General features: G+C 47.4%; 1 protein-coding gene across 3 annotated transcripts in view; it reads left to right on the top strand.

The window, feature by feature from the left end:
* LOC139275325 (uro-adherence factor A) overlaps positions 1-22,853 on the top strand; it is a 292,625-nt gene that overhangs the window by 235,438 nt on the left and 34,334 nt on the right. For all 3 annotated transcript variants that reach the window (XM_070892631.1, XM_070892632.1, XM_070892633.1), the window contains one exon: positions 13,044-13,207. The gene's annotated coding sequence lies outside the window, so the exon portion shown is untranslated. The remainder of the gene's footprint in view (positions 1-13,043; positions 13,208-22,853) is intronic.

The raw sequence follows: 22,853 nt of genomic DNA on the forward strand, positions 1-22,853 counted from the left end.
AAGGGATCCCATAATCCCTTGGGAGCACAGGTTTTAAAGGAGGCTTCACAGGTTGGAGGGGTACTCTGGAGATCTGCAATAAAAGACCACGGTCACACTTTACTTTGTGCTCAGTGTTCAGTTTGACTCTTTCTGCATACATAACAACTGAGATACAGATAGCGAACACAAAAGATGCAGAGAACAGTGGGCATCCTGGAAAAATTCTCAGAGGGAGATGATTGAGAAATTTTTGTGGAGCAATTCGACAAATACTTCGTGGCCAATGAGCTAGATGGGGAAGAGAGCGCTGCCAAACAAAAGGCGATCCTCCTCACTGTCTGTGGGGCACCAACGTATGGCCTCGAAGAATCTGCTCACTCCAGCGAAACACACGGAGAAATCGTACGACAATTTGTGCACACTGATCCGAGAGCATTTGAATCCGAAGGACAGCCATGATCTTATTGAATGGCGGTGCAGGCTTGAAGGGGCAAATGGCCTACTCCTGCATCTATTTTCTATGTTTCTATAAAAGCGTTCTGATAGCGAGGTACCGGTTCTACACCTACAAAAGATCTGAAGGCAAGGAAGTGGCGAGTTATGTCACCGAGCTAAGACATCTTGCAGGACATTGCGACTTTGAAGGATATTTGGAGCACATGCTCAGAGACTTTTTCGTATTTGGCATTGGCCACGAAACCATACTTCGCAAACTTTTGACTGTCAAGAGCCCAACCTTGAGTAAGGCCATAGCGATAGCCCAGGCATTCATTGCCATCAGTGACAATACGAATCAAATCTCAGCACACAAGTGCTGCTACAAGTACTGTGAACAAAGTAATGTTTTCGAATTGTAACATACAGGGCAGGTCACACATACCTGCAGCTGCACATCCGCAGATGTCTCAGAGTCCACCATCAAGGGTGATGAATGCACGGCCATTAACACCTTGTTGATGCAGCTGGGGTGATCATCGTTTCCATTCATGACGATTCAAAGAGTACGTTTGCAAGGGCTGTGGAACAATGGGACACCTCCGATTTTGCAGCTCGCCTGCACAGCTTGTTAAATCTGCAAACCACCACATTGCAGAGGAGGACACATCCATGGAGGATCACGACGAACCAGAGTCTGAGGAGGCAGAGGTACATGGGGTGCACACATTCACCAAGAATTGTCCCCCGATAATGTTGAATGTTGAACTAAATGGACTCCCGGTGTCAATGGAGCTGGACACGGGCGCGAGCCAGTCCATCATGGTCAACAAGACTTTCGAAAGGTTGTGGTGCAACAAGGCCTCAAGGCCAGTCTTAACTCCAGCTTGCACGAAACTAAGAACTTACACAAAGAACTGATTCCTAAAATCAGCAGTGCTACCGTAAAGGTCTCCTACGATGGAGCGGTGCACAAGCTACCACTCTGGGTGGTGCCATGCGATGGTCCCACGCTGCTCGACAGGAGCTGGCTTAGAAAGATACGCTGGAACTGGGACGACATCCGAGCGCTATCGTCCGCTGATGACACTTCGTGTGCCCAGGTCTTAAACAAATTTCCTTCGCTGTTTGAACCAGGCATCGGGAAATTCCAAGGAGCAAAAGTGCCGATCCACCTAATTCCGGGGGCGCGACCCATCCATCACAAGGCGAGAGCAGTACCGTACATGATGAGAGAAAGGGTAGCGATAGAACTAGACCGGTTGCAAAGAGAGGGCATCATTTCACCGATCGATTTCAGCGAGTGGGTCAGTCCTATTGTCCCAGTCCTCAAGGGAGATGGCACTGTCAGAATCTGTGGTGATTACGAAGTAAATATCAATAATTTCTCCCTGAAGGACCAATACCCACTACCGACGACCTCGTTGCAACACTGGCGGGAAGAAAGATGTTCACGAAGCTGGATCTGACTTCAGCCTACATGACGCAGGAACTGGAAGAATCATCGAAGGCCCTCACCTGCATCAACACGCACAAAGGTCTTTTTGTTTATAACAGATGCCCGTTTGGAATCCAATCAGCAGCGACGATATTCCAGAGAAACATGGAAAGCTTACTGAAGTTGGTCTTCCAGGACGACATCTTGGTCACAGGTTGGAACACAGTCAAGCAACTGCAGAACCTGGAGGAGGTTCTTAGTCGGCGTGGGGCTCAGGTTAAAACTCTCGAAGTGCGTTTTCCTGGCGCCTGAAGTGGAGTTCTTGGGAAGAAGGATTGCGGCAGACGGCATCAGGCCCACTAACACGAAGACAGAGGCAATCGAGAACGCACCAAGGCCACAGAACGTGATAGAGCTGCGGTCATTTCTGGGATTCTTGAACTACTTTGGTAACTTCTTACCTGGTCTCAGCACACTGCTAGAAGCACGACATGTCTTACTACAAAAAGGGGGCTGGGGCAAAAGCCAAGAAAACGCCTTTGTAAAAGCAAAGAGAAAATTGTTATGCTCAAACAAATTGCTTGTGTTGTATGATCCATGTCAGCTTTTGGTACTAGCATGTGGTGCGTCGTCATATGGCGTCGGGTGTGTATTGCAACAAACTTGATTTCGGGAAACTGCAACCGGTTGCTTATGCATCCAGGAGTCTGTTTAAGGCCGAGAGATCTTACAGCATGATTGAAAAAGAAGCGTTAGCGTGTGTCTATGGGGTAAAGAAAATGCATCAATACCTGTTTGGGCTAAAATTCGAATAGGAAATTGACCATAAGCCACTTATATCCCTGTTTTCCAAGAGTAAAGGGATAAATACCAACGCATCGGCCCGCATCCAGAGATGGGCGCTCAAGTTGTCCGCATACAACTATGCCATCCACCACAGGCCAGCCACAGAAAACTGCGCCGATGCTCTCAGTAGGCTGCCATTGCACACCACAGGGGTGGAAATGGCGCAGCCCACAGATCTAGCCATGGTTATGGAAGCATTTGAGAGTGAGCAATCACCCGTCACTGCCTGGCAGATCAAAACCTGGACAAGCCAGGATCCCTTATTATCTCTAGTCAAAAGCTGTGTGCTTCACGGGAGCTGGTCCAGTGTCCCAGTGGAAATGCAGGAAGAGATAACGTCGTTACAGCAGCGCAAAAATGAAATGTCTATACAGGCAGACTGTCTTCTGTGGGGCAGTCAAGTAGTGGTCCCCAAGAAGGGCAGAGACCCCTTCATCAATGACCTCCATAGTGTAAAGTCATTACTCTACAGTATGAAACCACACGAGGCACATTCTGGGGACAAGGTCACTGTGTCCTTAACTCTTTATTCACAGGACTCCAAAGACGCTGACCCTGAATGGGACCTCCTTTTTTTATACCTGTGTGATCAGGTAAGGAGTGTCTCCCACAAGCTCACCCCTTGTGGTCAAGGTGTGCATCTAGGTTGAGTGTATACAGTAATAGTGGTGTTACATTGTGGTTACATACATGACATCACCTTCCCTCCCAAAGTCTTATTGGGATCATGGGTTCAGTCTTTCAGGTGGTCTACGCTTCCTCGTGGAGCGCCGCAGTTGGGGCTCTGGTTGTTGGACACTGACATGAGTGTCTGTCACCTGTGGTGATTCCGGCCTGTCCGGGCTGACCGCAGGGACTGTGCATTCTTCTGATTGCTCTTGTTGCTCGTTCACTGGCGGTGGTGAGCTCCATCTCATGGTCTTCTTCAGGTTCCTCCGTGTCCATGCTGAACCTTTTTTTTTTTTAAAACTTGGTCCAGATGCTTACAGCATATCTGACCATTGTTGTGTTTTACCACGATGACCCTATTCCCCTCTTTGTCAATTAGTGCCCTCAAGCCATTTGGGCCCCATGGCGTGATTGAGGACGAATACAGGATCATTTATTTCTATACATCTCCCCTTCAAATTACAGTCATGGTACTCGTTTTTTGTGACTTGCGCTTGCCCTCAACTATGTCGGTCAGGACTGGGTGAATGAGGGACAAGAGAGTTTTGAGTGTCCGTTTCATTAGCAGCTCTGGGCGGAACCCCCCGTGAGCGAGTGCGGTCGGGATCTATAGACCAGCAGGAGACGTGATAGGCGGCATTGTAGGGAGGGTCCTTGAATCCTGAGCATACCTTGCTTAATGATTTGGACCGCACGTTCCGCCTGGCCATTGGAGGCCGGCTTGAACAGCGGAGTCCTGACGTGGTTGATGCCATTGCCCGACAAACTCTCGGAATTCGTAGCTTGTGAAACATGGGCCATTATCACTAACCAGGATGTCCGGCAAGCCATGAGTTGCAAAGATCGCACGTAGGCTGTTCACGGTGGTGGATGACGTGCATGAATTCAGAATGATGCACTCAATCCATTTCGAGTATGCATCTACCACAATAAGGAACAGCTTACCCATGAACAGACCCGCGTAGTCAACATGAATGCGTGACCATGGCCTGGTGGGCCAGGGCCACGGACTGAGCAGGGCCTCCCTGGGGGCATTACCCAGCTGGGCACGTCATGTACCTGCGAACAGTGTTCCAGGTCTGAATCAATTCCAGGCCACCAAACGTGTAACCGGGCAATGGCCTTCATCAGCACAATGCCAGGGTGCTCACTGTGGAGTTCCCTGATGAATGCCTCCCTGCCCTTCTGGGGCACAACTACCCGGCTGCCCCATAATAGGCAGTCGGCTTAGATGGAGAGCTCATCCATCCGTCTGTGGAACGGTCTGACCTCCTCAGGGCATGATCCATGTGCGGGCACCCAATCCCCAGTCAGGACACATTTCTTAATCAGGGATAGGGGGGAATCTCCGTTTGTCCAGATTTTGATCTGGCAGGCTGTGATGGGGAGCCTGCGCTGTCAAAGGCATCGACAGCCCTTTGTCTCAGCACTTTGCTCTGCTGCCCGAGTGGTGGCCAGTGGAAGCCTGCTGAGCGCGTCAGAGCAATTTTCAGTGCTGGGCTGGTGCCGGATGGAATGGTCATAAGCAGCCAGCGTGAGCCCATCGCTGTATGCGAGCTGACGCGTTGGCATTGATAGCCTTGCTGTCTGACAACAGGGATGTTAATGGCTTGTGGTCCTTCTCTAATGGAGGGTAGCCAATGTAACAACATTTTTTTTTTTTTTTTTAAAAAAAGGAAGGAGAGAAAAAACAGGGAATTATAGACCGGTCAGCTTGACATCGGTAGCTGGTAAAATGATGGAATCAATTATGAAGGATATCATAGCAGCGCATTTGGAAAGAGGTGACATGATAGGTCCAAGTCAACATGGATTTGTGAAAGGGAAATCATGCTTGACAAATCTGGAATTTTTTTTGAGAATGATTCCAGTAGAGTGGACAAGGGAGAACCAGTTGATGTGGTGTATTTGGACTTTCAGAAGGCTTTCGACAAGGTCCCACACAAGAGATTAATGTGCAAAGTTAAAGCACATGGGATTGGAGGGTAGTGTGCTGACGTGGATTGAGAACTGGTTGGCAGACAGGAAGCAAAGAGTAGGAGTAAATGGGTACTTTTCAGAATGGCAGGCAGTGACTAGTGGGGTATCTATCACAAGGTTCTGTGCTGGGGCCCCAGCTGTTTAATGTACAATGTAATGATTTAGACGAGGGGGATTAAATGTAATATCTCCAAATTTGCGGATGACACTAAGTTGGGTGGCAGAGAGAGCTGCAAGGAGGATGTTATGAGGCTGCAGAATGACTTGGATAGGTTAGGTGAGTGGGCAAATGCATGGCAAATGAAGTATAATGTGGATAAATGTGAGGTTATCCACTTTGGTGGTAAAAACAGAGACACAAACTATTATCTGAATGGTGACAGATTAGGAAAAGGGGAGGTGCAATGAGACCTGGGTGTCATGGTACATCAATCATTGAAGGTTGGCATGCAGGTACAGCAGGCGGTTAAGAAAGCAAATATCATGTTGGCCTTCATAGCGAGGAGATTTGAGTACAGGGGCAGGGAGGTGTTACTACAGTTGTACAGGGCCTTGGTGAGGCCACACCTGGAGTATTGTGTACAGTTTTGGTCTCCTAACTTGAAGGAAATTCTTGCTATTGAGGGAGTGCAGCAAAGGTGCACCAGACTGATTCCCGGGATGGCAGGACTGACAAATCAAGAAAGACTGGATCAACTGGGCTTGTATTCACTGGATTTCAGAAGAACGAGAGGGGATCTCATAGAAACGTTTAAAATTCTGACGGGTTGAGACAGGTTGGATGCAGGAAGAATGTTCCCAATGTTGGGGAAATCCAGAACCAGGGTTCACAGTCTAAGGACAAGGGGTAAACCATTTAGGACCGAGATGAGGAGAAACTTCTTCACCCAGAGAGTGGTGAACCTGTGGAATTATCCACCACAGAAAGTTGTTGAGGCCAATTCACTAAATATATTCAAAAAGGAGTTAGATGTAGTCCTTACTACTAGGGGGATCAAGGGGTATGGCGAGAAAGCAGGAATGGGGTACTGAAGTTGAATGTTCAGCCATGAACTCATTGAATGACGGTGCAGGCTCGAAGGGCCGAATGGCGTACTCCTGCACCTATTTTCTCTGCTTCTATGTTTTCTACCAAAGAGGTACTGATGCATTTTTTTTTACAACATAGACACATGCAAGCGCTTCCTTCTCGACCATCCCATATCCCAGTTCTGCTTGAGCGTGCGACCTGGAGGCATAAGCCACAGATTGTAGTTGACCCTCAGCATTGCCCTGCTGCAACACGCACCCAACCCTATAGGACGATGCATCATATGTCAGAACCAATTTTTCCAGGGGTCGTACAGGGTCAACAACTTGTTTGAACAAATTAGGTTTCGCGCCCAATCAAAAGCCCGTTCCTGACAGTCCCCCCCAAAACCAATCGCAACCCTTACGCAGGAGCACGTGTAGCGGCTCCAACAATGTGCTCAAGTTCGGTAGAAAGTTCCCAAAATAGTTCAACAGTCCCAGGAATGAACGCAACTCCGTTGTGTTGCAGGGCCTGGGTGCTCGTCGAATCGCCTGTTTTGGATTCTGTCATGTATGTAACCTCTATGTAACACTGCAATACTGTATATACTTAAACAATGTACGCCTTAACCACAGGGAGACACTCCTTACCTGGTCATCCATGTATATAAAGGGAGGTCCCACGCAGAGTCATCACTTCTTGGTCCTGTGAATAAAGGTTCAGGTCATAGAGTGACCTTATCCATAGAATGTGCCTCGTGTGGGTTTTGTGCCATTGAGTAAGGACTTTACAGATTCGGTGGCCCAAATCCCATCTGCAGCAACCCTCCTGCCCAGAAACTCAACCTCAGGAGCCAAGAACACACATTTAGACTTGTTAAATTGCAGGCCTACCCGGTCCAGTTGGCGTAGCACCTCCTCCAGGTTGTGGAGGTGTTCCTCGGTGTCTCAACCCGTGATGAGGATGTCGTCCTGGAATACGATCGTTCCAGGAATGGATTTAAGCAGGCTTTCCATGTTTTGTTGAAAAATCGCAGCCCGCTGATCGAATGCTAAACAGGCACCTGTTATAAACGAACAGTCCCTGGTGATGGTGGTCAGTAGTTTAGATTCATCAGCCAGTTCCTGGGTCATATCGGCTGAAGTGAGGTCCAACTTGGTGAACAGCTTGCCGCCTGCCAGCGTGGCGAAGAGGTCCTCCACTCTCGGGAGCGGGTATTGATCTTGTAGGGACACCCGATTGATAGTGGCCTTGTAGTCGCCACAGATCCTGATAAAGCCATCTGCTTTTAGGATGGGAACGATGGGGCTCGCCAAGTCGCTTAATTCAACAGGCATGATAATGGCCACTCAACAGCTGGTCCAATTCACGCTCGATCTTTTCCCGCATCACATATGGCACCGCTCTGGCTTTATGGTGCACTGGCCTGGCGTCCGGAGTGATGTGCATCACTACTTTAATGCCTTTGAAAGTCCCGATGCGTGGTTGGAATAGTGAATCGAATTGTTGTAGGACTTGAGCACGAACTTCGCGCCACAGATGACATTGCATGAACATCCCCCTATTTCCTAACCAGCTCCTCCCCAACAGTGCGGGACCATTGCCCGGGACAATCTAGAGTGGCAGCCTATTCACTAACCCATTGTGTGAGACAGCCAACATTGCACTGCCTAGCACCGGAATGATTTCTTTAGTGTAAGTCTGTAACTGTGTCTCAAGTGCTAATTTGTGTCTACTGGCTTTAAGTGGCCATAGCTTCTCAAATTGCTGAACGCCCATGAGTGACTGGCTGGCCCCAGTGTCCAGCTCCATGCAAACAGAGAGACAGACTATTATCTGAATGGTGACAGATTAGGAAAAGGGAAGGTGCAACGAGACCTGGGTGTCATGGTACATCAGTCATTGAAGGTTGGCATGCAGGTACAGCAGGCGGTTAAGAAAGCAAATGGCATGTTGGCCTTCATAGCGAGGGGATTTGAATACAGGGGCAGGGAGGTGTTGCTACAGTTGTACAGGGCCTTGGTGAGGCCACACCTGGAGTATTGTGTACAGTTTTGGTCTCCTAACTTAAGGACATTCTTGCTATTGAGGGAGTGCAGCGAAGGTTCACCAGACTGATTCCCGGGATGGCGGGACTGACCTATCAAGAAAGATTGGATCAATTGGGATTGTATTCACTGGAGTTCAGAAGAATGAGAGGGGACCTCATAGAAACGTTTAAAATTCTGACGGGTTTAGACAGGTTAGATGCAGAAAGAATGTTCCCAATGTTGGGGAAGTCCAGAACCAGGGGTCACAGTCTGAGGATAAGGGGTAAGCCATTTAGGACCGAGATGAGGAGAAACTTCTTCACCCAGAGAGTGGTGAACCTGTGGAATTCTCTACCACAGAAAGTAGTTGAGGCCAATTCACTAAATATATTCAAAAGGGAGTTAGATGAAGTCCTTACTACTCGGGGGATCAAGGGTTATGGCGAGAAAGCAGGAAGGGGGTACTGAAGTTTCATGTTCAGCCATGAACTCATTGAATGGCGGTGCAGGCTAGAAGGGCTGAATGGCCTGCTCCTGCACCTATTTTCTATGTTTCTATGTTTCTATACAGGGATACTGTTTAATAACACCCTCATCATCATTGGTGGTGTTCTGGTGTATGAACTGTGAATATTTGCCACATGGACCCGCTGAACCTCAGCGTCCATTGATTTGCCCCAAAAGTCATTCTGCCTCAAAGAACCCTCTTCTGGTCCATCCGCCTCATTAGTCTGGTTGCAGACTTCCTGCACAGTCGAGCTAATTGGCCACTGAGATTGCAGTCCCTGCAGACAAACTGTTGAAATCTGCAAGATCTAGTTGAGTGTTTTCCCCCCACACCTCCAGCATGAGTTAAAGTTTCCATTGTTGGGAACAAAGGGAATATGGCCAGGCATTCCACGCTGACTGTCCCTTTGACTGCTCAAGTACCCTATTAGTGGGTGTCAATGGCCCCATCCCGGGCCACATTGTTCATTGTGATGGTGAGAATGTTCGTTCAGCCTGCCATGGTCGCTGTTGAAGTCCTACTCTGGGGTCAATTGCTGCCTGGGGAGTGTCGGACTGCCCCTGCCTGCCTGCGGGGCTCTGAGTCGCATTGATAATGTTGACTCCCTGATCCATCGCCGCATTACAGGCAGAATTGCGCGCGTATATTATTTTCGCCTCTTCCTCCCCCGCCATGAAAGTTTGAGCTATCAACGCCGCCAAGGTCAAATCCTTGGTCTCAATTAATTTGCAGAAAATTTCTGCATGACCGATGCCCTCGATAAAGTAGTCCCTTAGCATCTCCCCCCTGCAGGCGTCTGTGAACTTAGAGGCTGCCCAAACGCCGGAGGTCCGCTACGAAGTCCGGTATGCTCTGTCCTTCACGACGTCGGTGGGTGTAGAATCTGTGTCGGGCCATATGTATGCTACTCGCCGGTTTGAGGTGCTCCCCGATCAATTTGCTAAGTTCTTCAAAGGTTTTGTCCACCGGCTTTTCGGGTGCTAGTAAGTCCTTCATGAGCGTGTAAGTCTTTGGTCCGCAGCTGGTCAAAAGATGAGCCCTTCGCATCCCCCAGCCATTCTTTCGTAACGAAGCTTTGCTGAAGCCTCTTGACAAAATCATCCCAGTCTTCCCCAACACAGTACCGTTCCTGTGCTACCGGTGGGCATTCGCAGGGGGCGTGAATTCCCGTTTCTCGTCGCCAATGTAAAGTCCTTACTCTACAGTATGAAACCACACAAGGCACATTCTGGGGACAAGGTCACTGTATTCACAGGACTCCGAAGACACTGACCCTGCGTGGGACCTCCCTTTTTATACCTGTGTGATCAGGTAAGGAGTGTCTCCCACAAGCTCACCCCTTGTGGTCAAGGTGTGCATCTAGGTTGAGTGTATACAGTAATGCAGTGGTGTTATATTGTGGTTACATACATGACACACAGTACCCACCCAGGCATCGTAATGATGAAAGCGATAGCAGATCCCTCGTGTGGTGGCCCGGTAGCGATGCGGACTTGGAGTCCTGCGTTCACAGATGTAATACATGCTCGCAGTTAAGCAATGCCCCCGGGAAGACGCCACTAACTTTATGGTCTTGGCCCTCCAAACCGTGGTCTAGGGTACAAGTCGACTATGCAGGCCCGTCCTTGGGTAAAATGTTCCTTGTGGTTGTAGACACATACTCCATGTGAGATAATGTTTGTCACTCACGGCTTACACGATGTCCTGGTAAGCGACAATGGGTCATGTTTTACCAGTGCTGAGTTCAAAGAATTCATGACCCGTAACAGGATCAAACATGTCACATCTGCCCCGTTTAAACCAGCGTCCAATGGTCAGGCAGAGACAGCAATGCAAATCATCAGGCAAGGCTTGAAAGGGTAACTGAAGGCTCATTGAAGACTCGTCTATCCCAAGTCCTGCTTAGCTACCGCATGAGACCCCACTCACTCATTGGGATCCCACCTGCTGAACTGCTCATGAAAAGAGCACTTAAGACAAGGCTCTCGTTAGTTCACCCTGATCTATATGAACAGGTAGAGAGCAGGCGGTTTCAACAAAGTGCATATCACGATAGCGCAAATGTGTCACACGAGATTGAAATCAATGATTCTGTATTTGTACTGAATTATGGACAAGGTCCCAAGTGGCTTCCCGGCACTGTTGCGGCCAAAGAGGGGAGCAGGGTGTTTAGGGTCAAACTTTCAAATGGACTCATTCACTGGAATCACTTGGACCAAATCAAACTCAGATTCACAGCCTATCCTGAGCAACCCACTTTGGACCCTACCTTCTTTGACCCCCCCAGCGGTTGATCACAAAGCAGAACCCATCATCCACAGCAGGACACATCACACCAGGTAGCTCAGCAAGGCCAGCTGCACTGCAGGCCAGTGAGGGCCCAAGAGACGATTCACCAATACCAGCATTTGCCCCGAGACGATCAACCAGGATAATCCCTTGGGAGCACAGCTATTTAAGGAGATCTCAGGTTGGAGAGGCATTTGGAGACTTACAATAAAAGACAAAGGTCACACTTTACTTTGAGCTCTGTTCAGTCAGAGTCTTTCTTCATACATAACAGAAATTCTCTGTTGTCAAGGTATCCTCCAAAACAGTTATAGATTTAAAGGACAGTCAAGGTACAGATCCAGACAAAGGCTATTCAGTTGGGAAAACCCTATCCTGACCCCTACAGTCACCATAGAACAGGTCTAACCTTGCATCAAGGTGTGATGCTGAAAGAGGGAAAATATGTCGTCCCAAAGATAAAGCGCAGAAATGATTTACCAATTCCATGATGTGGGAGAGCACCAGGAACAGACAGGACTGAGGCCAAAATAAGGGACATGTGTTGGTGGCCAGGGATACAACCAGATGTAGAGAAATATGTCAAGAATTGTTTAATCTGGGGGGGGGGGGGGGAAGAAGTACAAAAACCAGGCCAAATTGGGACACAAGGAAAGGGCCCTTGGACTCAACTCCAGATAGATTACATCGGGCCATTGACCTCTTGCTCGGGAGGGAAGAAATACATCCTGGTAATTGTAGATGTGTTTTCAAAATGGATTAAGCCTTTCCGACTAAACAATTCAGCTGCCATCACCGCAAAAATCCTAATGGAAGAAGTGTTTGCCCGCTGGGGATTGCCAGAAGGTATCGATTCAGATCAGGGGACCCACTTTACAGGAAAGGTTATGCAAATGGTCATGCAGTTAGCTGGGATAAAACAGAAATTCCACATCGCATACCACCCAGAGTCCAGTGGAATAGTGGAGAGAATGAACAGAACCCTAAAAACTATGATGCGGAAAATGGTCCAACAAAATCACACCTCCTGGAATTAGGCACTCCCCTATGTATTAATGGCTATGTGTAATTGGGTAGTTGCAATTACCAGCTATTCACCACATGAATTAATGACAGATTTATGAGAGGGGTTGAAGCCTTCATGGGATTAGACCTAAATGAAATCCATAAAACCTCCTTGTCCTCCGAGAAATACATGTTCAATTTGGTAAAACACTGGAGGCTGCTAAAATGAGTAAACATGGGAAATAGGCATCGAAAGAGCAAGGCTTACTTTGATGAGAAGTCCCATCCCTGGAAATTAAAGATAGGGGGATCAGGTGATGGTCAAGGTCCATAGGGAAAGAACCTTTTTGACCCCTAAATAGGCTGGACCCTTCAGTGTCATGGAAAAAGCTAGCGCTTCCGTGTATACGATTATGGATGGACAAGGGAAATACTGATGGCACCATATTAACCAATTGAAACCTTTTGGGAAAATGGGCTCTTTCCATATGCACTGTCATGTTGGACGCAGGGGAGGATGATGCTGAAGGCCCAGCCAACGCCGGGCTCCCCGTGCTGGGAGCTCTCGAGCCAGCGAACATGAATAGGCCTGGCTCACACCCAGAAGGGTCACAAGGGGGGCTGGGCCCAGCACTGAATTGGGATCCGACCGACGATTAGAGGTTGTTTTTGGAACCTCCTAGGATGGCTCTCCGAACCCCGTTTCTAATCCGACCCGTCGCCTGGACTAGACACCAACCTCTATACCCGCCCAGTCCAGGGCGAACCAAACGGTTAGCGTCGGTTATCCGAATAAGATAGAACTGTGAATAAGAGCCCATAGTACCCTTGATTTTCTTTTTGTTAAAGGTTGGACCCTGGATCCAAGAGTCAGGACGTTGCAAGAATCCGAAAGGTGAAGAAATAGAACATGGAGATCCTCATCCTCATCCTACTTGGAATAGTTGCGAGTAAGCCAGTCAACCTATGCTCCAACAGGCTAAACAGACATGGTCGGAAGGTGATCATAGAAGGTAGCCAACTACCAATATTGTCATGTATGTATGCTTAGGTTTACTAGCCACCAGGTGTGTATGCAATAACTTAATAGACTGAATACTGTAAACTTCAAACAGGTACAAACCTGGCTCCACTTTATTAGAACCCAAAGTGATCACATTACAACATGGCTGGCCTTTTATACCTGGGCTGCACACATGTGCGCACAGCCCAATGACCTCTGACAGTGGCTCCACCTGGTGGCTAGTAAACCCAAGAATAAATACATGACAATATCCCCCTTTAAGATATTAGTAACAGTCTTTTTACAAATTGAGGCGGTCCAGGGTTTTCCGCTCCAGAGTTGAATGTCTCAGTTCAACTCCAGCCTTGGGCGAGCGTTCAGAGTCTGTTATGACTGGGGGCTGGGTAGCGGCAATGACCATGTCAGGGATTGAAAGTCCAGATTCATTGACCACGTCAGGGATTGAAAGTCCAGATTCATTGACCACGTCAGGGATTGAAAGTCCAGATTCACTGATGACAATGGAGTCCTCTGATGACTGAAGATAGGTTGGTTGGTCACTGATTGGTCTTCCTCAGACTATTCCGGTTCATCCGTCTGCCGCAGCTTTATCTGATCGACATATTTCCTGCATGTCTGCCCATTCTTGAGCTTAAGGATAAACACTGTTGCCTTCCTTGGCCGTAACAGTACCGGCGATCCATTTGGGACCTTGACCATAATTCAGTACATACACAGGATCATTGATAGAAATTTCACGTGACACAGTAGCACGATCATGATACCCTTGCTGACTTTGACATTTGTATTTGACACGATTATTCAAGTCAGGGTGGGCGAGAGCGCGCGCCTGGTCTTGAGACCTCTCCATCAATAGTTCAGCAGGGGAGACCCCAGTAAGCCTATGGGGTCTTGTCCTGTAACTAAGCAATATGCGTGACAAGCGAGTTTGCAGTGAACCTCGAGTTACACATTTCATACTGTGCTTGATGGTTTGGATCACACGCTCTGCTTGTCCATTGAATGCGGGTTTGAATGGTGCTGACCTCACATTTGATATTGAGTTTCATGAACTCTTGAAACTCCATATTGGTGAAGCAAGATCTGTTGTCGCTTACAACGATGTCAGGCAGACTATGCGTAGCAAACATGACACGATGGCTCTCAATGGTAGCTTTGTGCATGTGCTGATGACATGATTGTACAGTCTATTCACTTGGAATAAGCATCCACCACAACCAAGAACACCTTTCCCAGGAAGGGACCTGCAAAGTCAGTGGATTCATGACCATGGTTTAGACGGCCACGACCACAGACTCCACGACGATTCCGCTGGTGCTTTACTAAACTGCATGCAAGTGTTGCAGTGATGCACATATGATTCCAGATCAAAGTCAATTCCAGGCCACCATACAGGAGACCTGGCAATGGCCATCATCATGACAATATCGGTTTGGTTAGCCCAATCAATATGTAGATTAAAGTCTCCCATGATAACTGCTGTACCTTTATTGTACACACCCCTTATTTCTTGTTTGATGCTGTCCCCTACCTCACTGCTACTTTTTGGTGGTCTGTACACAACTCCCACTAGCGTTTGCTGCCCTTTGGTATTCTACATCGTCCAGGCTAATGTCCCTCCTTACTATTGCATTAATTAATCCTCTTTAACCAGCAATGCCACCCCGCCTCCTTTTCCTCTCTGCCTATCCTTCTTAAATGTTGAACACCCCTGGATGTTGAGTTCCCAGCCTTGGTTACCCGAGAGTCATGACTCCATGATGCCAATTACATCATACCCATTAACTGCTGTCTGCGCAGTTAATTTGTCCACCTTATTCCGAATACTCCTCGTATTGAGGCACAGAGCCTTCAGGTTTGTCTTTTTAGAATTTTGCTGTAATGTGGCCCTTTGTTTTTTGCCTTGGGTTTCTCTGCCCTCCACTTATTCTCCTTTTGATCTTTTGCTTCTGCCTCCATTTTATTTCCCTCTGTCTCCCTGCATAGGTTCCCATCCCCCTGCCATATTAGTTTAATTCCTCCCCAACAGCACTAGCAAACACTCCCCCTAGAACATTGGTTCCGGTCCTGCCCAAGTGCAGAGCATCTGATTTGTACTGGTCCCACCTCCCCCAGAACCGGTTCCAATGTCCCAGAAATTTGAATCCCTCCCTTTTGCACCACTCCTCAAGCCACGTATTCCTCTGAGCTATCCTGCGATTCCTACTCTGACTCGCACGTGGCACTGGTAGCAATCCTGAGATTACTATTTTTGAGGTCCTTTTTAATTTAGCTCCTAGCTCCCTAAATTCATCTTGTAGGACCTCATCCCATCTTTTAACCTGTATCGTTGGTACCTATATCCACCATGACAACTGGCTGTCCACCCTCCCTTTTCAGAATGTCCTGCACCCGCTCCGAGACATCCTTGACCCTTGCACTCATTAGCTTGTTGGAGCACACAATCAACTCCATATGACGAAGCATCACAGGCCAATACTAGACACTTACATGGATCATAATGTACCAGCAGCTTGTTAGAGCAAAGCAGATTAGTAGCTTTCTCAAAAGCTCTATTTGAGACACACCCCAGGCCCGGTTGTCACCTTTTCTTCGCAGCATGTGCAGTGGCTCTAATAAGGTGCTCAATCTAGGTAAGAAATTACCAAAGTAGTTGAGTAGACCAAGGAACGAATGCAGCTCCGTCACATTGAGGCTTGGGTGCATTTTTGATGGACTTGGTTTTTGAGTCCGTAGGCCTGATACCGTCAGCAGCAACTTTCCTCCCCAGAAATTCGGCTTCCAGTGCCATGAAGACGCACTTAGAGCATTTCAGTCAGAGTCTCACTTTGTCCATACTATGTAGAACCTCTTCTAGGTTGTTCAGATGTTCGGCGGAGTCACTACCTGTGACAAGTATGTCATCTTGGAACGGTTCTGAATATGTACTTCAGTAGATTCTCCATGTTCTTTTGAAATATGGCTGCAGATGAGCAAATTCCAAAAGGGCACCTGTTGTAGATAAACAGTCCTGAGTGTTGATGCACGTAAGTTTCTTCGAAGTATCAACCAGCTCGTGTGTCATATAGGCCAATGTCAGATCCAGTTTTGTGTATGACTTCCCCCCGGCTAGTGTTGCAAACAGGTCATCAGCCTTCGGTAACTGGTATTGATCCCGTTTCGAAACTCAGTTGATCATACCCTTGTCTCCACAAATCCTGACAGTGCCATCACTTTTCAACACGGGAACAATGGGGCTGGCCCATTCGTTAAATTCGACCGGAGATCCCTTCACGCTGGAGTCCGTCCAGTTCGATTTCAATCTTCTCCCTCATTATGTACATAACTGCCCGAGCTTTATGATGGATGGGTCTTGCATCAGAGTCCACGTGGATCTGCACCTTGGCTCCCGTGAAATTGACAATGCTTGGTTCAAACAGTGATATCTGATTCATTCCCGTTGGCGGACTTTGAGCAGCCACAGGTTTCACGTATGCAGTTGGGCAGGCCCTGCCATATGCTGGGAACTTGCTCAGAACTTGAGTACATGGAGTATCCTCCGACGACAATGCTTTGATCTCGTTCCAGTTCAATTTGATTTTTTCTAACTAGTTCCTGCCGAACAGCGTTGTACCATTGCCTGGAACAATCCATAACGGTAAATCGTTCGCACCATCATACGACACCTTGATTACTGCACTGCCAATCACCATCGAGTTCTTTAGTGTATGTACGCAACTTGGCATTGACTGGACTCAGCTTAGGCCTCACAGCCTTAGTATCCCACAGCCTGTTGAATGTCCTCTGGCTCATTATTGATTGACTCGCACCTGTGTCCAATTCCATCGATACCGGCACACCATTAAGTTTTACATCAGTATCGGTTGGCTCTTTGTTAGGAACGAACACAATCCATACACTTCCTCCTCTGGTAGCTCGGATTGCATATCCAGATCTGCGCTAGACTGGTCAACTCCCCCACGTGGTGTGTTGCAGTACGCTTGCTCCATTGCGGACATATGGACACATGCGCTGGAGATGCCCCACTCTCGAACAGCCTTTACAAATATACTGTTTAAACCGACATTGATGATGCCCATGATTTCCCCCACAACACCAGCACGGTGAGATCAGATTCATTCCCGTTGGCGGACTTTGACCAGCCACAGGTTTCGCGTACGCAGTCGGGTAGGCCCTGCCATATGACGATACTATCTTGCCGAGTTCCGAATTTTCAATATCTGCTTTAAACTTTTGCCCGTCATCTTGCATGATTGGGCAATCGTGATGGCCTGGCTCAAATCCAGCATCTCCACCGCCAGTATCTTATGCAGGATCACCTCGTGATTGATGCCAATTACAAAGAAGTTCCGCAGCATGTCTGCCAACGCAGTTTCGAACTTCCAGCTAGACGTCTTAGGTCAGCAACGAATTCCGATACATCCTTACCCTCAGAACAAACGTGCGTATTGAATCGATATCTTGAGATGATGATGCCTTCATCTGGTTTGAGATGGTCACATACCAGAGCACACAATGTTTCATAGTCCTTGTCCATTGGACTTAATGGCGAGAGGAGATTCTTTATGAGTCCATAGATTTTTGGACTGCAAACCGTGAGCCCGGCGCTGAACTGAGTCTTCCTCTTTCTCCATTTTGTTGGCCACGAAGTACTGGTTCAAGTGGGCTACAAAGTCTGCTCAATCTTCTCCCTCCACGAATCACTCCAGAATTCCAATTGTGCTCATTTTTGCATGCAAAGGTTCTTGCTACTTCATCGCCAAATGTTGTGTATGCAATAACTCAATAGACTAAATATTGTAAACTCCGAACAGGTACAAACCTGGCTCCATTTTATTAGGACCCAAAGTGATCACATTACAAGATGGCTGGCCTTTTATACTGGGCTGCACACACGTGCGTACAGCCCAATGACCTCTGACAGGGCACCACCTGGTGGCTAGTAAACCCAATCATACATGCATGACAAATATGCTTCACTTGCCTAGAAGAGCCAAGTACCCTACAGTTACAAAAGAGCATGTAGGACAGTAGTAACTAACAAGGATTAAGCAACTCCTCATGCCTACTGTCATGGAACCAGACACATTTGAGTCACAACTTCATCACCGACTGTTCAGCACAACCAGTGACTGTGCTGTGTGAAAGGGTGAAAGACTGTGTAAACGTGTCCTGTTATAGAATTTTCAATTACAATAATCGTAGAATACCTCCGCCGAGGGGCTGAGAAAACAGGAGAGAGAGAGATTTGCAACTCCCCGGCAACTACCACTTTGACCCCGGTTACACTCACACCAAGGGTTTGGGGCTGCCCCAAAAACAAGCTGGGACCCAAGGGAGGAGTAATATTAAGAAGCACGACTAAAGTTGTTTATGATAATGTACAATATGAATTAATACCTATAGTGCTGAATATAACCAATGAACAATTGCCCGATTGGTGTCCAGAGGGAACCAAAAGATTGTATCAGGACTTGACTTCGATGTTGCTCAAGGAAGAGATAGGTGGGAATCAGGGAAATGAAACAAAGACAGCTAGGAAAAGGAGTCAGAGAGTTACTGAATGATGTAGGGACAGTCTATGGAGCAGGAATGTCCACCGTAAATACTCTAGATATAACTCATTTGAACTCCAAGGTTGTAACCTTAACCCAGAAAGTCAAAACGTTGTTGGAGAAACTGAATAATAATCAAAGACAGGAGTCACAGGCAGGAAGGAAAGTATAGAGATCCAAACACAACAGGTGACGGTCTTAGAAGGACATGCCCGAACTATTAATCAATTTATTAATGTGTGTGTATATAACAAGTTTATAGCCTGTACACTCAATGTACAGGTACATAAGACTACTGGATGTATCTTCACACTGTATACACTATGCCTGTACCACCAGAGGGTGCAACTGGTGGAGACCTAGGGGTCACTACAGGTGACCAGGTATAAAAGGGAGCTCACCATCCTGTACCCTCACTCAGGAGCTACAATAAATGGACTAAGGTCACAACAGTTCAAGTGCAATACCTTACCTCGTGGAGTCATTACTAGAGTGCTTAGACACCATAACTGGCGACGAGATTATGAATTTCCACACAAAAAATGGCTAACCTTGGCATCTTTCAACAATTCGCCGATGGGGAAGATCGGGAGGGAGGCCTTTGTGAAAAGGCTCGAACACTTTTTCATTGCGAACGACCTGGTGGGAGACACACCGACCTCGCTGGCTGATAAGCACAGAGCTATCCTGCTCAACAGTTGTGGGCCCACGTCTAGACCTCGTCAGGGACTTGCTAGCCCCAGAGAAGTCAACAACCAAAATGTATGCGGAGCTCGTAATGATGATACAGGAACAGCTCAAACCTAAAGAGAGCATCCTCACCAGTTCTACACACAACGGCGACCCAAAGGCCAAGAAATCGCAAAATATGCTGCAGACCTCAGACGATTGGCGGCACCGTGTGATTTTGGCGACCTAATCACCGAAGCGCTGCGGGACATCATTATCGGAATCGGCCACGAGGGCCTTCTCCACTGGCTGCTTTCTACCAAGCATAGACAGCGGAAGGAACGCGCAGCAACCCAAGCACCCCACCCACCTGTTCCTTCAGCCATAGTCTGTCCCACCTGTGACAGACCCTGTAGGTCCCGCATTGAGCTCTTCAGTCACCTGAGAACTCATTATTAGTGTGGAAGCAAGTCATCCCCGTCTGAGGGACTGCCTAAGAGAGGGGTATATCAGAGTGTTACAGTGAGGAGTGGGTTGTATCGGAGTGTTAGTGAGGTGTGTCGGCTATATCAGAGCGTTAGTGAGGGGTGTGGGGTACATCAGTGTTACAGTGAGGGGTATGGGGTATATTGGAGAGTTACAGTGAGGGGTGTGGGCTATATTGGAGTGTTACAGTGAATGGCACTTGAACCAAGAGGGCATTTTGAGCATGTTAACCAGTATGCAGAGTGTTGGCAGCCTGTGGGAACAGGTTGTGGTGCACGCAGGCCCCCACAGCCCAGACTCAGCCCCAGCCGATACACCGCTGACAACCAGTCATGCTATCGCAAGCTGGAAGACCAGCTCTAATTATGTTTTCTATAACAATAGAAACATAGAAACTAGGTGCAGGAGTACGCCATTCGGCCCTTCGAGTCTGCACCACCATTCAATAAGATCATGGCTGTTCATTCACCTCAGTACCCCTTTCCTGCTTTCTTTCCATACCCCTTGATCCCTTTAGCTGTAAGAGCCATATCTAACTCCCTCTTGAATATATCCAGTGAACTGGCATCAACAACTCTCTGCGGTAGGGAATTCCACAGGTTAACAACTCTGATATGAGGAGAAACTTCTTCACTCAGTCCTAAATGGCTTACCCCTTATCCTTAGATTATGTCTGTTGGTTCTGGACTTCCCCAACATCGGGAATATTCTTCCTGCATCTAACCTGTCCAGTCCCGTCAGAATTTTATATGTTTCTATAAGATCCCCTCTTCTAAACTCCAGTGAGTACAGGCCCAGTTGATCCAGTTTCTCCACGTCAGTCCTGCCATCCCGGGAATCAGTTTGGCGAACCTTCGCTGCACTCCCTCAATAGCAAGAACATCCTCAAATCCCCTAGCTATGAAGGCCAACATACCATTTGCCTTCTTCACCGCCTGCTGTACCTGTATGCCAACTTTCAATGACTGATGTACCATGACACCCAGGTCTCGTAGCACCTCGCCTTTTTCTAATCCGCCGCCATTCAGATAATATTCTGCCTTCATGTTTTTGGCCCCAAAGTGGATAACCTCACATTTATCCACATGATACTGCATCTGCCATGCATTTGCCCACTCACCTAACCTGTCCAAGTCACCCTGCAGCCTCTTAGGGTCCTCCTCACAGCACACACCGCCACCCAGCTTAGTGTCATCTGCAAACTTGGAGATATTACACTCAATTCCTTCATCTAAAATCATTGATGTATATTGTAAATAGCTGGGGTCCCAGCACTGAGCCCTTCAGCACCCCACTAGTCATTGCCTGCCATTCTGAAAAGGACCCATTTATCCCAACACTCTGCTTCCTGTCTGCCAACTAGTTCTCTATCCATGTCAGTACATTACCCCCAATATCACGTGCTTTAATTTTGCACACCAATCTCGTGTGTGGGACCTTGTCAAAAGTCTTTTGAAAGTCCAAATACACCACATCCACTGGTTCTCTTGTCCACTCTACTAGTTACATCCTCAAAAAATTCTAGGATTTGTCAAGCATGATTTCCTTTTCATAAATCCATGCTGACTTGGACCGATCCTGTCACTGCTTTCCAAATGCGCTGCTATTTCATCTTTAATAATTGATTCCAACATTTTCCCCACTACTGCTGTCAGGCTAACCAGTCTAGAATTACCCATTTTCTCTCCCTCCTTTCTTAAAAAGTGGTGTTACATTAGCTACCCTCCAGTCCATAGGAACTGATTCAGAGATGATAGACTGTTGGAAAATGATCACCAATGCATCCACTATTTCTAGGGCCACTTCCTTAAGTACTCTGGGATGCAGACGATCAGGCCCCAGGGATTTATCAGCCTTCAATTTCCCTAACACAATTTCCCGCCCAATAAGGATATCCTTCAGTTCCTCCTTCTCACTAGACCCTCGGTCCCCTAGTATTTCCGTAAAGTTATTTGTGTCTTCCTTCGTGAAGATAGAACTAAATTATTTGTTCAACTGGTCTGCCATTTCTTTGTTCTCCATTATAAATTCACTTTAATCCAACTGCAAGGAACCTACATTGGTCTTCACTAATCTTTTTCTCTTCACATATCTATAGCAGCTTTTGCAGTCAGTTTTAATGTTCCCGGCAAGTTTCCTCTCATACTCTATGTCCCCCCTCAAATGATTGCCTGGGGGCGACCAAGGGCAACTGTTGCTCATGGTGATTATTTAAAATAAAGAAAAATGATTGAAACACTCATCTAATCAGGAAGTATTTGGAAAGAAAGAAAAATGTTAACATAAGAACACAAGAAATAGGAGCTGGAGTAGGCCATACAGCCCCTCGAGCCTGCTCCGCCATTCAATAAGATCATGGCTGGTCTGATCATGGACTCTGGTCCACTTTCCTGCCTGTTCCCCATAACTCCTTATTCCCATATCTGTCTTAAATTTATTCAATGCAGTCATGGTCAAGACTGAAGACCGATTTGCACAGACCAAGGATCAAAGCTGGGGCCTTATCAATCTGTATAGCTCACCTCCATCTTGGGCGATGCATTCACTGCTAGATATGCGGTTAATGTCATCTTTGAAACGAGTTGCCTCCCCCTTTTTAAAAAAATACAGCAGTGCCTCAGTCTCTCTCTCAAATCCTGTTGATATTTCTGAAGCTGCAAAACCTGTTTTCGGGAGACTGGTTCCTCCCTCGAGGAAGTTACCCAAATCCATTTTGCAAATTTCATTTGAACAAATTGAATTGATAGTCAAGAGCAGCTGGTTGTTCACTACTGTCTATAACAGGAGCTCGGGGCTGTGCTGGGATAGTGGAATTCATTATGAACGGTGAGTGGGGTATTTAGTGGTCAGGACTTGGGTGTGCAAGGTAGGGATGCTGTAGTGGTCATTGTTAGATACTGGCTCCCTTTTTCAGGATATTTCTCT

Source organism: Pristiophorus japonicus, chromosome 10 (assembly GCF_044704955.1).
Source record: "Pristiophorus japonicus isolate sPriJap1 chromosome 10, sPriJap1.hap1, whole genome shotgun sequence".
Classification (NCBI taxonomy): Eukaryota; Metazoa; Chordata; class Chondrichthyes; family Pristiophoridae; genus Pristiophorus; species Pristiophorus japonicus.